Genomic DNA, 16,011 nt, shown 5'->3' with positions numbered 1-16,011 from the left:
TCCGTGCATGCAACAGCTCCTTCAGAGCCTGAAAAATTGGGTGCTAAGTGGAAGCGCCCATCATGACTGATAATACTTTTGGTTTAGTTCCTTTTCGGTTTTAGTCCGCTCGTCAGCGAACTCTTGCTTTCTCTTATCTACAGAGAAGCGCCCATTACCTGGGTTGTCCTCACTCTAGGTGAGACTCCCGCTCCCCCGAATTAGGGAGTGCGAGTTTTACTCCCCGCTCTAGGCGGACCCCACTTACCTCGGGGCTTACCGGTACCGTTCGCGCAGGGCTTCAACCAGTTACGGGACTGCAGTTCCCGGGTTTCGGCACCACTTGTCGTGCGCAGCCTTGCCAGCAAGGAAGACGCGACCACTGGTTGTGTCTGTGCAGCCTTTTATTGCCCTGTTACATTTCTCTTCTCTTCCCCCCGAGGCCCCTGCTCTTAGCTTATAAGTCCCAGGGCTTCCAACCATGGGGTGCCACGTGTGTACTGCCCATTGGTCCAGGTATGCAGAAGCAATGCATTAGCCCAAGCCTTGGCCTTATACGGAGTTGTTTATTACTAGGAGCGCTCACCCCCTGAGAGGGTGGAAGGCGGAAACCGGCGCCATCCTAGGGCGCGGCTACACGCAGCTCCCTACACATTACATTTTTTTGAATTATCAGACTGACAATTAATTGCCTTAAATGAATGTTCTTTGTACTTTGATGAGAGGTTGAAACTTTCAGAAAAATTTTCAGTAACATGGTGCTTTAATGTATTCATCAAGGACTGTAGCATTTGTCTGATTAATGTGTTTTCTTTAAAAGAAAAACTGAGAACTTTTCACCTGTGGAATTATTATTATTATTATTATTATTATTATTATTATTTTGGTATTATTAAAAACATTTGGAACACTCAGGAGGTTGAAGCGGGAGGATTGTTGCAAGTTCAAGACCACTCTGGGCTACAAAGTGAGCTCCAGGCCAGCCTGAACTGCATAATGAGATCCTGTCTCAAAAAACCAAACCAAACTAAACCAAAACCAGACAAAAAAAAACCCCACTTAGAATGAGATATTTCTTGAAAAGCTAATGGTAGAACTATATTACTAATCTAGGCAACTTCACAAGTACCTCTTTTTTTTTAAAATGTATTTAGTACAGGGCCTACAGGGTCTCACTACATAGATTGGACTCGTAGTGATCTGCCTGTTTAGAGCCTCCCAAGAGCTGGGATTACAGGCGCGCGCCACCGCGCCCAGTCTCAATGGCCTTCTCAGTGCTCCCTGGGGGCGGGGCCAGCGTGGCACACTGGGGATCAAACCCCAGCTGCTGCGCTCTGCTCAAGCAGGTGCTTTAGTCTGCTGAGCTCTCTGGCTGGCTCTCCCAAGTACCTCTTAAAATATTGTGTACTGTTTCTTGACTGTTTCATTTTTGCCCACTAGAAATGAAAGTCATTGATTGCATAGTTCTATCACCCAAAACAGGGCATTTGGATTGGTGTCTTGGGCGCTGCCTGCCCTGACGGCGCTTGCCTATGACGACAAATGCTTCAGATATCCAGTACAGGCGAGGAAGTCAGTTAAAATAGGCGCTTAGTGGTGCAGTGTTCAGACATTATGAGCAGATCAGTCAGGTCAGACTAAAGGACACTCAGATGATTTTTTTTTTTTTTCTTTTTGAGACAGGGCTTCACTATGCAGTTTAAGCTGGCCTTGAACTCGCTCTGTAGCCCAGACTGCCCTTGAAATCACAGCACTCCTCCTGCTTCAGCCTCCAGAGTGTTGGGAGGACAGGTGTGCACTTTCACGCCTGGCTCACTCAAAAGAGTTAGGAAACAGAGGTGAGAGATGAATGATACCTTGTTAAGGCTCAGGTGAGGGTGAAGGCGTCAAGTAGCTACCTGGGTATATATTTGTTAAAAGAAATATTTTGGAAAAAGCTGAGTGTAAGATTCCTATGTAGATAGAAACGATATGCCTGAAGATTTTATTTGTTAATTAATGAGGGAGTAAGCTGATGTTAAAAATGGTCCAAAGACGAGGGATTAACATTCTAAATAGGTAGCAACACCTTGAAAATGGCCAGGAAGAGTCACCCACCCCCCTGCAGGAAGAGCCCCTGCGCTGTATTCATGGCCACTTGCTATGTGACTCACTTCCCTATTTGATCCCCATTTAATCAATTTTAGCTGAGTAGTTGTTCTTGTAATCCTATTGGTTGGCCATAGTTTTGTCCCACCTCATGCCCACCTAGAGTTGCCATGTTTTTCATGTTAGACCTGACTGTCCTTGTAGTTTTGTTTTATAAAAATCCCTAGAAAAGCCAGGGTCCTTGGCAACCCACTCAGGTCCCCTTCTGTCCCTCTCTCGGACAGAAGCTTTCTGTCCCCTAATAAATAAATTATGCTCTAAAAAATGACCCAAAAGAAAGTAACATTATAAAGTTATTTGGAGTGAATGAGGTAAATGTAAATGGAGGCATGGCTGACTTTTTTCTTTTAATGCTAGGAATGGAGGCCCAGAGATGATGTTTCCCCTATAGGAACAGTGAAGTCAGTTGAAATCCTTCAGCACGACAAGTTTGCGTATCTGTCCCTTGCTTGCAGTTTACAGAGGTGCAAAATGGCTTGATGACAAGAAACACTGTAAAACCAGACCACACAGAGGAGTGTGATATACACAATGCATCATTTTTCACTGAAGCGTAGCACTTTTTTTTTTCTGTCCTGTCTGTTGGTTCATTTTTATTTCTTGTTTCCCTCCAACCAAGTGAATTAAATCTGGGGAGTATGGGGCAGAATTTACACGTGTGAAATCCTTCCACTCACTGGGGATAAAACAAACAACTGCACAACACCGTTTCCAATTCATTTGATGAAAGGGAAGCTGGAGTTATAAAGGGAGTGGGATTTGCATTATTATGATACCCTCTCAGGTCTCCTCCAGCCACGAACTGAGGCTGCTCCATCACTTTTGAGGCCAGAGAACTACTGAATGCTGCAAATAGATAAGGAACAGTGATCAGCCAGAAGTAACCAAATGTCATAGCAATGGGAGTTTAGGTAAAACATAGTAGTCACAATTCCTCTTTTTGCACTAGGAAGTGTTCGCTCTGCTATCCTTTTATATAGCTTCCCAGTGAACCTTTAAATAGATCCCACACAGACCCTGTCCTGCTTAGACAGTGTGGTCTGTCGGCCTTGGGCCACTGACACCACAACTTGGAGAGGGTTCCTCGAAAGCGAAGGGCAGGATTACAGAATTTGGGCATTTATTTCATTTCTGCCTCCCTAGTCCTCACCGAATGCTTCAGCCTAGTGGAGGGCTTAAGGGTAAACACAGGTAGAAGCAGCTCAAAAGTTCCCCAAGAGATCACCTTTGATCAGCTTCTGGGAAGATGGAAAATAGAACAGATGACTGACAAACTTGTTTTCCGTTTTGACAGGAAAAATACAGTTACCTTTGGAATTAAGCAGGAGGACTTCATGATGTTTTCAGTGGTGCGTGAGGACAGGGAGCAAATGACATGTGCTCATTGGCTGGCTGAGGAGAAACCTTAATACTCGCCTCTGTGTACCTGTGGTGGTACGCTGAATTTGAGTGTGACAGGGACCTGTGCGGGCCTCACTTTCTCCAAGAGTAGTTTGGTTAGGCAGCCTAACCGCTGCAAGCCTTATCTCCAAACCTCACACATCTTGGCTTCTTCTTCTGTTAAATGGGTCCAACAATAGTTGCCTTATAGAGTTGTGAGAACAACAGAACGTACACCATGCAGAGGCCAGTATCCCACACTCAGCGTGGCCCTGACTCAGGCTACCCACAGGGTTCTTTTCCCAGTGGTCCTGCCTGATCTCAAGCCAATCTTGTCCCAGGTTAAGCTCCATGGATGGAGCAGAATGGAAGGCAGCCTGGCCCAAGGCTTTGAGTGCAGAAGGCCACTGGATTGAATCTTGGCTTTGCCCCTTTGACCTACACATGGGCAATTAGTAATTTACTAAGGTCATCATAAATGTGTCATTTTTGTTGTAGTAGGGTTTACAAGGGAAAGTATTTAATGCAGTACACATAAATTATGGGTTTATTTTATAATACTCACCCAAAGAATCGAATACAAAACAACATGGGAGATCTGTCCATACCAGACCCAAAGAATCCAGCTGAAGGCTAGGTCCCCTGGCAATGTTCTGCACAAGTCCAGCTGAAGACCTGGAGCCCATGGCAATGTCCCCCATGAGGCCAGGTGGAGGCCTCGAGCCCACAACAAGATCTCATGCAGGTCTGTATCAAGGATCTGCACTGGGGAGGCCCAAAGTTCAGTGGTGGAAGCTTGCAAGCCTGTGCCAGCGGGATGAAGGCTGAGGGATCTGCACGGGAGCCAGGAAGTGACACTCAAGGTAAGGACCAGACTTCCCCAAAGAGAACCACAGCCACCCTCAACAGCATTGAGGGCCTAAGCTCCTCTGGCAATGAGAACAGCTGAGCTCGCATCAGGAAATCCAGCATGACAAGCTCCTCCGGAGAATCAACAGCGCACCATCTTCCCCTCCATTTCTCCTCTTTGTGCTGTTGGCAACAGTCTTCAGGGGGGCCTTCTACATGCAGAGCCATCCTGATTCAGTTCAGCTGAGTGTTACAAATTGACCACCAGTTAACCTACCACAATCCACCCTTAGTCAATTTGATAACCAGACTCATTTCCTTAAATCATAGTCTCCAGTGGCAGATTTGTGAATAGTCAGCATGTCTTGATCCATTCAAATTTACATTAATATAACCATTACACATATGCATTCATATTGTACTCATTTCTGTACCAAAAGTAAAATATTCAGAGGGTGCTCAAGATTCAAGGTTAAAACCACCATACTTTGACTAATTAACCTGCCTACCAACATACCTAAAAACTGTTGATGCAATATTAAGAGAGCTATTGCAAACACAGTCCACGCTTCCCATTAATTTTTAATAACAGGGCATGGCACTAGTGAGGATTTCTAGCTTGTACCACTGACCTTGGGGCCTTCTAGTGCAGATCCTAACACAGACTTACACCTAGTCCCCTGCAGGGACTGTAGGCCTCCAGCTGGACTCCTTCAGGACACTGCCATGGGTCCAGGCCCTCCGCTGGATTCTGCAGGTCCCCTGCATGTGGCACTTTTCGGTGAATATTATAAAATAATGCTATAAATGATGTGTCCCATATTAAGTCTGTTCCCTTGCAAACCTTGACCACAACAAAGACAGTTTCGTCCCACTACAGGGCATTCAGTATGTACTCAGCAAATCTTTAGTAAGAACTAAAATGAGGTTCCAGAGGTAGAGCTCCTGGTACTTGATGCTTAATAAGTGATGTCATGTCATTAGAACGTTACTGACGTCGACCCCTGTCTCCATTCCTTGCTTCTCGGCTCTTGTGGCACGTGGCCAGCCAGCTGTGGAGGTGGAATACAAGAGATCCCTTTCCTTGTGTGGCCTTCCTCAACCCATGGCTGAGGAGGTTGCGCTTCCTCTTTTCTCCACCCTGCGCTCTCTCTCCTCCTCCAGGTCTTTGGTGGGTTATTAGGCTACCAGGCCCGGGTATGTTAGTGCCTAGCAGGTCTGTTCGTGACTGTTTACCTGGGGAAGAAGTGACATACTGTCCCATGCCCGACCAAAACCCTGTAAGCACTTGTTCTAAGTCTGTAAGTAGGAGCAAGCCATCAGATTTATCCAAATCTCACTTTGCCTTATAGAAATGATGAAAATGTGTAGAGCATATATTTTACGTCTTCAGGAAGAGACTAACTCTGAGCATAGACGGGGTGAGAGCTTAGTGACAGCTTCCTCAGGGATTGCCCTGTATGTTTCAGAAATGTGTCATCATAGTCCACTGCCCACAGAGATGTCCCCTCCTGGCCCAGAATGCTCAGATTCTCTCCTAGGACCTGGCTTAGATGCACAAGGAGGACTTAAGAGAAAATAGCTCTCTGTGAAGGCTTTCCCCCTGCTTCTCTGGGGGTGTGACCTGGAGCAACCCAGAAGGACGCCCACGCTTGATTTCCCTCAGTCCTCTGCGGACTCCATGGAGTCAAAGCCGAAGTAGAAGCGCTTTCCCACTCACGCTGTCGTGTAATGCTCTGCCGGAAAGCACAGCTCTGCTGTGAGAAATGTGCAGGCTGAGCAGTTCAATTCGACCCCGGGGTCTCCGGGGACAGGAGTAGGACTTTCATCTGCAGAATCTACTTTGCCTTCGCGTGCTAGCAGAGAGCTGAGAGTCCGGGAGGAGGTGGGTTTTCCTTAGGTCTCTGATTCCTAAGATGCTGTGCATTGTTACTAAAGCTGTGTTCAGTGCAAGGAAAAAAGAGACACAGAAGAGAAAAAGCAGGCACTCCGGACTTAATTATGGCGACTGGTGTTAGTTGTCTTTTACAGTCGAGATTCCTCCCCATGCGTGGGACTTTCTTTTCTGTGATTTCTCTGTTTGGAGGCAGCTGCTTTGGTGAAACCGCACTGTCCCAGGGTCAGAGGTCCTTGGCTCAAAGGCAGGATCCGTGATGCCCCAATGACGTGATCGGGAACAACGGACTTCACCTTCTGGGTATTCCGTTACACTAGGTGCCAAGAATGAGGCCACCAATCCCTGGAGGCTTCCATCACGTGAGGAGTAAGTGAGACAGTCTCTGAAGGTGCTCAGTTTTCTCCCTCCCTCCTTTCCTCCCTCCTTCCATCCTTTCTTTCTTTCTTTCTTTTTTTTTTTTTTTTTTTTTTTTTTTTTTTTTTTGTATTTTACGGAAGGAGCCACAGGGTGTTCAGGGTCTTAGTGCGTAGATCGGACTCGTAGTTATCTGCCTGTTAACAGCCTCCCAAGAGCTGGGATTACAGATGCGCGCCACCATGCCCAGTCTCAATTTCTGTCTCAGCGTGCCCCGGGGGAGGGGCTGGCACAGCAGAGCCCGGGGAGCCCACCCCCAGCCCCTGTGCCTGCTTGCAGGTGCTTTAATCCTTTCTTTTTACTTGCCAGTCCTGTTGAATGTTTTTGGTTTTTTTTTTTTCCTAGAACGGTATATTTGAATTGCTATTTTGAAGTAGTACTTTCATTCTTAATTGTTTTGTCCACTATGATAGTTTCCTGAGCGCCTTTGCCCCACACTCTGCCTAGACACGCTGACACAGATCGGACACAGTTTATTCTGCCCTAGCTTGGCCTTGGGCTGGTCCTCTGCCTTCATGAACTTAATTTTGCTTTTCCATGAACCTCCTACCTAGCCAAATGGTTCGATAGTGCATCAGAGCAACTTCCTCACAGAACCATCAGATCCTACACAGAAGACATCAACAGACCTCTGTCCTCCAGGATGCAAAGGGATCTCCTCCCCCCAGGTCCTTGCCTTGGGTCTCCTTCCGTCCTTGGTGGTAGAGGTGCCTTGATGCCACTTCATCTTACCCAAGCCCTGCTTTAAGTCTAACTTTCCCTCCACTCTCGCCTTCTTTTCTCAGCCGGAGCTCCTGGCAAACCCTCCCTCGGTGGCATGACTCCTCCCTTCAGTGAGCAGCAAACTCAGCTGTTTGTGCTGATGATGTTCAGGGAGGCAGACTTATGCAGATTTGGAGGTCGAGGTTGACCTCATGATCAGACACATTTTTGACTGCAAAACAGAGCCCTCTTTGGAATCTGCAGTGTCTCCCACTGGGCCTGGGACTCCTAATCATGACTTTGGGGTGAACAGGTCCTTAAAAGGAAAAACAATGTCTCTTACCGAGCTCTTGGGTACAGGGTTGGTTTGCTAGGAATAAGGATGCTTTTTAGATATCTGTTGACTGGTCGAGTAGAATTGAGAAATGTTTGTCCTTGGTGGAATGGACCTCGATGCTGTTGTTATTTGACCACCAGAGATGAAATGCAGGGCCTTGCATATGCTTGGCAAGTGCTGTACCTCTGAACTATACTCTGAGCCTCACTGGTAATGCTCTCTTTATCTCTGTCCCCGGCATTTTTATTGTTCCCTACTAAGAGAGACATTGAAATGAGCCTGTTTCTAGAGCCAGCCCTGGTGATTGGAAGTTTGGAGGTTTTCCTCTAAGCCCAGGCTCCTCAGCAAAAGGAAGCGTAGGACATTCATCAGCACCACTGGAGTGCTTTCCTCAGTGCACGTCCTTGTGTCGGGCCGAGGCAGCTTCTGGAATCATGTCCTCTGTAAACATAGCCACTCTTTCTGAGCCACAGACCTCGTCGGCGTTGCAGCTGGATGGCCCTTCTGCTAGGCCAGGAGCGGGGCCTGAGATGCAGAAGCAATAGTTCTAGACAGAAAGTGCCTGGATTTATCTCAGTCTGGGGTTAAGTCTAGGGTGAAGAATAAGTCTAGGGTGAAGTAGGACTAAGGTTAAGTCCCACTTCAGGACTAACATGTTCACCTTATAATCCTATCTCTTGTGCTAATCTTTCTAAGTGGCATGATTTTGTTAGGATGCAGGACTTTTGCTATAACCAAGCCAGTTTGTTAGAGAGATGTCTTAAAAGAAACAGGAACTAAATTTCAAACTTTAATACTTTTCACTTTTTAAAAAAATATATTTTCATTGATTTATTTGGATACAGGGTCTCACTATGCAGCTTGGATCTGTAGTGATCCTCCTGTATCAGCTTCCCCAGCACTGGGATTACAGGTGTGTGCTACCACACCCTCGGCAGGGCTGGCTCAACATGCAGTACAGGGGATCAAACCCACATCCTTGTGCTTGCCAGGCAGGCGCTTAGACCTCCGAGCTATCTCCCAGCCCAATACTATTTACTTTTTAATTAATATAAGGTAGTATCAAAACATCAGAACAAAGAAAACCAGTTGCCAAAATCTCTTCCTTGATAGATTTCTTTATGGAAGCAAAAGAAAATGTAGAAAACTTAAAAAAAACTGGATCTTTCGTATCCTTATAAATTTCAGTTTGAACCTAAAGCCTCCCTCCTACACTGACCTCTCTGTCTTATGCTGCAGTTCCCTTTGTCCCTGTTTTTCTGTCTGATAAATTTCCTTCTCTCCTTACTGACCAGAAACCCCTGAGACTCTTTTGCTCCTCAAAATTATACTTCCTGAGAACAGGAAGCCCCTTCTGTTGATCTGAATCTGAGAGCAAAAATTGAGGCCAAGCTCTGCGTTTTCTCTCAGCCAAGTGCCATTGTTAGAGTTTGCAAAGACTTGCTCGAGTTGCAGACATTGTGGAAGGATTTAGGACAATTTGAAGGGTGCCTTCTCTGGGACTTTCTGAACCAAACCAATTGGTTTATTATCTATAAGGGCTTAAATTGATAAAATATGGGTGTAAACAGGATGGAAATGTCCAAAAATGAATTAAATTTTTTTGAACTTTATAGTAAACCAGAAGAGCTCAGAAAATCACTTGACAGTATTGAAAGAGACATTTTGGAGGGTTTCTCCGAAGTCGTCCTCCTAGCAATAGATTAGACTCTAATCCAGTTTGCAAGCAAGGATCAGACAGTGTCTGGAGGCTTCAATGATGGGATCTAAGACATCACCGGCAACATCTAGGTGGACCTTGAACCAGAGGACGTCCAGGTCCCTCCTCTACACTGGGTGAGCTACAAATGGGGGAGTGGTTCGCAAACACCCACTAGAATGGGGAGGAAAGAACTCCACTGGTAGAACTCCTAGCTAAGCAAGCTGACAGTTCTTAGAGTGGAAGGAAAGTTGAATGCTGTGTAAATTTTTGGCTTTATACAATAAGTGGATGCTCCCGCTTCTGTCATTCGACCTTGGAAGAGTGAGTCCCCCACTAAAGAGGGTCACATATGCCTGTATACCAAAGCAGACCGGCCTTTTCCCAGAAAACAGAACAGGATCTAACAGTGAGACTATTGATCAGTACAATGTCAAGGGAATTTTCAATAAGTTAATCTACAGATTAAAAGAGCTTTTTTAGTGTAGTGTTAAAATGGATGCACGAAGCTATGAAATATGTTAAAAATCCAGTCAAAATGTGCTCACTTTTGATAAACGTGTTTCTTTGGTTTACTCTGAAATGTAACTGAATTTTTTTTCTCCTGTGTAACCTACAAAGACACTATTTTGCCAGAATACTTTCTTAATGTGTGTGTTTAATTAGGTTATTCATATATTTACTTTTAGGTATTTTATTACCAAACAAGTGACCACAGAGACGTTTTCTCAGGTATGACTGCCATACACAAAGTGGCCCAATTTTCTTATAATCTTTTTCCTTCCTGACATTGATTTCCTTTTTCTTAAATTTTATTTTATTATTATTTTTTAATGTATTTGGTACAGGGCCTACAGGGTGTTCAGGGTCTCACTATGTAGATCAGACTTGTGGTGATTCTCTTGTTTTCAGCCTCCCAAGTGCTGGGATTACAGGCCCGCTGCACCATACCCAGTCTCAATTGCTGTCTCAGCACACCCTGGGGCAGGGCCGGCATGACACAGTGTGGATCAAACCTGGCCGCTGCATCTGCCTAAGCAGGTGCTTTAGTCCACTGAGCTATCTGTCTGGCCCTTCTGACATTGATTTCTAATGTGAAATGAGGTAAAATAAATTTAGAGATGTATTTTGCACCCAACACTACTTTTGGAATTTCTTATATTCCTGGGATACTGGGCAGTCTGGTTTTTTTTTTTGGCGGAACCGGGGATTGAACTCAGGCTCTTGTGCTTGCCAGGGAAGTGCTTATTCTACTGAGCCGTCTCCCCAGCCCCCTGGGCAGTCTTTTACCAAGAGCTGGCTAAAGCACACAGACAAATCAAATGCTGTCCTAAGATTCAGAGGCCCGCCCTCATTCTTGCTTCTGATCCTACGTGGGGTATCAGGACTTTTGCCCAAGCCTAAGCAAGGCTCTCCTTTGGAAGTCCCAGTTCAAATCCAACTCCCAGCTCTCAAAAACACAGACCCTGTCTTCCTGCCTGTGAGGTCCTGCAGAGGCTTACTGCTGCAAGCAATCAACAGCTCTTATCGGCTGGTCTGTCAGTGACATTTAGGAACCAGGTTTTGATACACTTTCCCTGTGCCAGCTATTTCAGAGAAGTTATAAAATGCAGGTCTTGAAAGAGGTCAGCCCCTCATAGGTTCTACCTTAAATTACTGCTGCCGTCCTGAATTCAGTTTTATGGATTTAAAAATAGCTCAGCTTCTTGAGAATCTTTTAAAATGCGTGCAGTAGTGTTTTCAGAGTTCCACACATACTGCCTTGATTTTTTGAAAGCTAATTTCTAGCCATTGACTAATAAGTCTTGCACCATCTCAGGACACCAGATCTGGCGACACAGCTGCCAGAGCAGCTGGGAAAGAAATGAATGTCTGCTCAAGTTCTGTGCTGGGAGCTTCGTCCGCACCCCAGCATTTTTATCCTCGGAATGACCCTAGCGCGGCGTTTCTCCTTCTACAGGTGAGGAAACTGGCTGTCTGGTCAGAGGTCTTGGCTGAGTGGGATTTCAGACTGGGGCCTGCCTTTTCTTCTTCTCTTCTGTGACACTTACTGCCTGCCTGCTCCAGCCTGTGTGTGGCCGCAGGTGGCAGCACCCAACGCAGAGGCACAGACTTTCAAGCAGAGCTGCAAAATGGGCCGCCTGGAAATGTAGTGCCCACGCCAGCTGCTGTGGTGTAAGCCTGCAATCCCAGGCATTTGGGAGGCTGAGGCAGAGAGAGCATGAGTTGGTGGCCAGCCTGTGCAACCTGGAGAGGTCCTGCCTCCAAATTAAAAGAGAGAGAGAGAGAGAAAAGAAAAGAAAGAAAGAAAGAAAAAAAAAAACTGGGCATGTAGCTCAGTGGTGCTTACCAAGCATGTGCAGGGTCCTTGCAAAACCAAAACCAAAGCCCACACCACCTCCCGGAGTCTTTGATTCAAAGTCTGACCTCAAGTAGAATAGATGGATTCTAAGTTCTTGTCTTTCCCACACAGTTCTTATGGGCTCCCCTGCTTGCTGGTGTCTGTCTTTTGGTTCATGTGAATGTCTTGTGGCTTCCACATTCCACTGCCCCTACCCAAGGTCACATAGAGGCCTGAAGTTGACATCACCTTGCATTCAACAGGGACGCTAAGTCCTGTCCTGCCACACTTGCCCATTCTAATTGGCTCCCCAAATTGTTGCCTAGAGGATCATCTTGTGGAGTGCTAGAACTTGGTTTGCCACTCAGTGCCTCTGGGTGGGGCACAGTTGCATGCCACAGCTCCCATGAGCACTGGGCCTGCCATGCAGAAGCCTCGCAGGAATTCTACTTTCTTTTTTCAGAAGCTTGCTGTCCCTTTTGAGGTCACTTGGTCTGTCCAAACTTCTCTTTACGTCAAGAGTTTCTGCTGATGCCTGAAGGCAACTCTGAGTTCCCAGAGGGGAAATCAGTTTAACATACACTTGAACACCCAACTTCTTGAAATGCACTCAACTCTTACTCATTGTTCTCCTTCTCAAAACTCAAAGCATTCACATTCTTCTCTCCCTCTTTCTCTGGATATTTTTGAATAATGGACCATCAGGTAGCTATTAGGAAATCTGCTGGAGGACATTGAGTTTTGGAAGCAAGCCGTTCTCAACTGTCATGAATTTAATTCGAGTTACATAACTTTTAGTTGGTTCTTAGCCAAAGTTCATTTTTATTGGGAATAAGTTATTACTACTAAGTACTACATTCCTAATCCTTTTGGATATTTAAGAATCTTTATCAGAAGCAAGTGGGACACCAGTAACTTTTGGTCCTTTCCAAATAAAATAACTTTGTTTCACTGTAACAAGAATTTATTTTAGTGTTATGACAGATTTTAATTGTATTATTTGCAACTCATGCATTTGTCTCTTAGAGGGGATTGTGTCCTGGGAGGAAGTTTAACTAAGTCAGATTTGGAGAGCTTCGCAGTGTTCCAGGACAAAGGTATCTGTCCATACTGCACAAGCCTGCTGGAGCTAGTGACTGTTGTCTGTGTGCCACCATCTAGAACAGCATTCAAGTGGGAATCTGGAGGTGGCAGTGGTACCAAGGAGCTGTTGCTGGGCCCCCAGTGATGAGAATAAGAGTCTATGTGAATACATCATTTGTCAGGCAGAAAGAAGCCTTGTGGTCAGCACTGATCCTCTAAAATAGTCTCCATCCTTTTGAAAACATCAGAAGTAATGGAAGTCCTGCAGTGTTGAATAAGAACAGAGATCTTAAAAAGATACAATAGGATTTTTTTTCTTTCAAATAATATCTTACATGGCAGCATCTAGACAGTGTGGGTAGGATCACTCTACTTTGTAATGGAAAAAATATTTTGAAAAATTTATTTATCTTCGTTCCCCTTAATAGGCAGAGGGGTCATGACTGATCCCTGCTGATGTGGGCTGTTATTTTGCAAATTCTGGAGAATATCAACCTTCATTTCTGATTCTAGGAGTTCTGCTTTTGTTGTTTATAAAGTGATTGCATAGTAAAACAAAAACGACAATAGGTAGATCTTTTTTCAGTGCTCCTAAGTTCTTTGTATGTAATCATCTCTGTATCCTTAATAATCTGAGTCAAATAGCCAAAGCGCTGATGGTCAAATGCAGAAAATACGAGAAAGTCCAGATCAGCTGCATCCCACTGTCTCTTCCTCGATGTATGGCCAGAGGCCGTGGGAACAGGGTTTATTTGCTTTGCCTGCACTGTAAGGATGTTAACTGACTCCTTCCCCAGTAGACTAGATTTCATGTCCAGCCAAAACTTTTGCTAAAAAGTCTTAACCAAAAGGATCCTACAGTACCCTTTTAATGCATAGTTATCGTAAAAGCTTAAACTGAATTATCTAATAGCATACATAAGATACATCCTTGAGAAAAACATTAGTTTATCAGTAAATGCATGATGTGGGAACCATTTTCTGAACTGCTTTTAATGCACAACAGTGACTTCAAAGGCAGTCTAGCTGAATGCCGTTAGAAGTGAAACTCAAAATTGATGGGTTAGAAGTAGAGAATACTGCTTACTAATTTCCATGCTTGCACAGATGCATCTCTGCTGTGCGTTTCTTCTAGTCATTGTCAGACAGCTTTTATTGGCCTCTTTGTGTCTTAACTCACCAGCCTTTTTCCTAAATGCTGAAATCGATGTGTGGTTCGACTGTCTTATTTCAGGTCGCAATTTTATTTTCACTGCCCAAGTAAGGCTGTGAAACTGAGCAATTTGTGCTAAGTTCGCCTTGCTGCTACTGAGGCATACGTGGAGATTAGAATAAAAAAGTAGCTCTAGACCTCAACAGACACCTGAAATTCGAGATAGAGGGAAAATGATACACAGAGGCCATGCAGAATCAGAGACCAGTGGCGATTCCACAGTGCTGCCCACGTCAGATTTATTTGGGTAACCCTGCCAATTTATTTGGCTGAATTGGGGACTATCAGTTTGACTAGCTTGGCCACTTTCTTAGGTACAGCATGCGGCCCATGACTGCTGTTTCCTTCCCCAGGGAACACCAACTGGTGTGAAACGGTGCCCCTACAGTAGCTAGGACTGGTTTAGAGAGTAGTTGGTGGTTGTCTAATCACTGCAGACTGCACTCTGAGTTCAAGGAGAAAAGCACACGGAATCCCAGGTCCGGTTCTACGAATGCCTGGACACGCGGACTGCGGTCACACACGCCTGGCACGGAGCGGGTGCTCACCGCGCCTCACAGTGAGACTCTGCCGGCAGCTGGCAGGGGCAGCTTCTATCTGAGGGGGCACTGTGGGAAAGCAGGCAGGGAGAAGCACTCTGGGAAGAGCTCATTCTTGGGGGGTGGGCAGGAGAAAGGATGTACTTGGAGTCCACACTCTGAAATCTCCAACTTCGAGTCCTTAGAGTCTACCCTTGGCACTTACAAATAGTCCTTTGTGAAGGAATTTGAGTTAAGTCACCATGGACGGCTCAGTTGGCTCTTTCGGGCTCTGGAAATGGCATTTCTCGCCTCCTCCACACTAGTCTTTTCAGTTGCCTGCCAAGTCCAAGGGGGAAAAATTCCTTAATTCTGGTTACAAGTATTTGAAACGTTGCATACAAGGTAGCTCAGCTGGTTAACTTCAAGAGCAGCGTGGCTGTCTTCTAACTAAGCATTGTTGCAGCAAGCATTCCTCCGTGCTGTATAAGACAGCACTGCTAGTAAACACCAAGGATTTAAAGTTCTCCCTTAGACCTTCGCATCCCTCCAGTAGGCTCATTATTCTGTTTTGAGAACCCCACCAGGGTATAAAAACAACGAACACATTGGCTGAGACACCTCAGTCTGCATTTGCAGAGTGCAATATACATTCCAAGTTGAAAAACAAAAATTCTCTGATGAAAATGTTTCTTTTTCTGTTGTTTTAGGTTCTGCCTCTGGGGCCTTCAAGCGGACTGCACAAACTGACACGTGGGAAAGCCAGCACTCCCCCATGCTGAGGCACTTCTAATCCTCAAATAAAACATGTATTTTTATCAATGAAATTAGGAAGCGCTGCGCCACTGATAATGCTCGGATTGGCTGCAAATGCTCTCATGAGATCCACATCCTGGGCTGTGTATTTGTCTGCGTGTGGACACGGAGAGCCAAATTCCACTTCTGCACCAACCGTGGCGAGAGGAGGCCTGAGCTTGGAAGCTATAAAAGTAGCTTTTAGTTTAACCTGGTATTTGCAATTTGTAGGAACAAATTGTGTGTCCTTGCTCTGGTAAAGTCAGTGCATGCCACAATGGTGTGTCTCGGTGCCTTGTGGTTGGGAACCAAATTTCATGCTCAGTCTTAGAGCACAGTGGAAAAAGTTCTCCTGTGTGAGAGGGGCAGAGTCTGCGCGGCTGCCTCCAGCCGCAGGGTAATGTTACTAGGTCCTTGGCTGAATAGGGCTGTTGTGGGTGGAATTCTCTTCAACTGCTAGCACTTCGTTTTTGCTGAGGAAAACTTGTTCTCAGTGTGCCTGGGTAGTTCTGTACCAGGATTCGTGAGTTATGACAAATACAGCTCTTTTTGTGCTCTCTCTCCCTCTCTCTCTCCTCTTTCTCTTCTCTTCTCTTCTCTTCTCTTCTCTTCTCTTCTCTTCTCTTCTCTTCTCTTCTCTTCTCTTCTCTTCTCTT

Source organism: Octodon degus, unplaced genomic scaffold (assembly GCF_000260255.1).
Source record: "Octodon degus isolate 3935 unplaced genomic scaffold, OctDeg1.0 scaffold00054, whole genome shotgun sequence".
Taxonomy (NCBI): Eukaryota; Metazoa; Chordata; class Mammalia; order Rodentia; family Octodontidae; genus Octodon; species Octodon degus.
This window is presented reverse-complemented; position numbering follows the sequence as displayed.